Below are 2,141 nucleotides of genomic sequence, written 5' to 3' on the forward strand. Positions count from 1 at the left end.
AGGGGAGGTTAAAGAGCCAGTGATCTCGTTACCTTGGTCAAGGTACAATTAACACTCAAAAACGCTTTATTCCGCCGTTCAAATATACCAGGGGCACCCAACGAGAATGTAGTTCAAAACCACTGAAACATTGCATTTTTAAACGTATTTTAGTATTTAAACGGTAGATATAGGCGTATTTTTATCCCCTAAAAATGTTTTATCTGTTCGGATTTCCTACCTGAAAGTCTAGTGATCCGAAAATTATAGGGATCAAAACTTACCTTTCCGAAAATTTCAGCCAGAAAAAAGGCTTCCGAAAATTCTAGGTGACCTTTTTAGGGTAAAAATCCGTTAAAAATAGGCAATTATACCATTTTTCAGATGTTCGAAAATCCCAGGAGAAGCAGGCAAGCAAGACATTTTACAACAAATGTTCCGAAAATTCTAGATCTCAAATTGTCTTCCGAACAGATATTTTCCGAAAATTGACGTTGGGTGCCCCTGATATACGTCTTTTATGTGTTCGAGGAGCAGGACTGGCGTACTTTCCCCTCGCGACAATGTGGCCCGGGGTTAGATTCCTAGCCTAAAAGACTCGGCGTCACAAGTGGGCTGAGTTTGTTGGTTCTCTACTCTGCTCCGAGCAATTTTTCTCCGCGTACTCCGGTCTTCCCCTCTCATCAAAAACCAACATTCGATTTTGTTTGAGTTTATTTGATTTCAATGAACAGTGTCCCAAATAAGCGTCGTAGCACTTCGAAAACTTGACTCTTAAACAAAGTTCATTATGGTCTCTGATTCTTCCCTAAGGACGTTCGCGCCCAAAATGTTCTCCGTACAGATTTTTTTAAAACTTGCCACGCAGAAAGGTAATGACCTACTTTTGCCAAAAAGGCAAAAAAATGGGGGGTCACCGTGCTTGTTTTCGAGATCATGAAGTGCACTTTTAGAAGATTGCGTTATTTTAAGACGATCTTAGCTTACAACTGTCAGCAATAAAAAAGCTACATTAGTGAAATTTAGATCAGGTAAACGTAGTCAATTCAACATAACTAATATAACTAGATTAACCTTTGCAGCTGATGTCTTTTTCTGAGGTGAAATAGACCTTGAAAAACGATACATATTAGTCTACGAAAGAACACTTCGGTCGCACGAGAGCATAAAAGCCGAAATATTTGTAACTTCTCACGCATAGATTTTTTTTGTTTTTTGCTAAAATGGACAAAATCAGAAAATGAAGTGATCTACCGAAAGAAAAATAGGGGTCACCGAGCATTCAAGAGAGTAAAATCGCTGCGAAGTTCTCAAAGCAATGGTATATTCGCACTGTCACGTCATTGCGTGACATTTCCGAGAAGTCCTGGGTCCACAGCTATCCCATGATGCTACACGCTTTCACGTTCCATTCTTGTGGAAAATGTTTGCGCCTTTAGCATCGTGTTTACCTTCGTGGTCTGCGATGCATGATGTGAGCGTGACAAGCGCGAAAAAATGCGCAGTAGCAATGGGAGCGAACGTCCTTAAAGGGGCAACAAGGTGACCTCCATAATTGTTGGGCACTTTGTAGATTAGAATAAAAATTACAAGGAAGGGTTCCGTTTTTGGAAAGCGTTGGCCGTGTAGCACTTATATTTCAACAGACTTAACTGGGAATAGACCTTTTCGGCTTGTACATTTTGTTTTCCCAATATAGATCATGTGATAATACTCAGGAAGCTTGGTCCTTTGTTTTGATCATTAAAAAGAGTGCATGCAGGCATATTCATGCTTGCATGCCCTCACTTAAACGAACAAAACAAAAGACCAAACCTCCTGAGTATTATCACATGATCTGTATTGTGAAAACAAAATGTACAAGCCGAAAAGGTCCATTGAATTCCAACCCTGGTCAGAGTTTTTCTCTGTTCTTGTGTGGGCCCATTTCTATTAGTAGGGCTAACGCTCACATGATTCATATAGGGAATAAAACTAGCACTTCACATCACACTCTAATCAGTTACGTCTGTTAGAATAAAAATTAGACTACTCTGAATAAAAACCGAAAATATAAATTTTAATAGCGGCCATTTCGGCAAAAGTCAGTGTATTATTGCACTGAAGACACGGCTGCAGAATCGAAACGTTCATTTAACCAATTAATGGCGCATTTCCAAAAT

The 2,141-nt window shown here is 39.6% G+C and overlaps 1 protein-coding gene across 3 annotated transcripts in view; it reads right to left on the minus strand.

The window, feature by feature from the left end:
* Window positions 1-1,780: 1,780 nt before the first annotated feature.
* LOC137996444 (uncharacterized) overlaps window positions 1,781-2,141 on the minus strand; it is a 40,447-nt gene continuing 40,086 nt past the window's right edge. For all 3 annotated transcript variants that reach the window (XM_068841863.1, XM_068841862.1, XM_068841864.1), the window contains one exon: window positions 1,781-2,141. This exon is cut by the window's right edge and continues 547 nt beyond it. The gene's annotated coding sequence lies outside the window, so the exon portion shown is untranslated.

This window comes from Montipora foliosa, chromosome 3 (assembly GCF_036669935.1).
Source record: "Montipora foliosa isolate CH-2021 chromosome 3, ASM3666993v2, whole genome shotgun sequence".
Taxonomy (NCBI): domain Eukaryota; kingdom Metazoa; phylum Cnidaria; class Anthozoa; order Scleractinia; family Acroporidae; genus Montipora; species Montipora foliosa.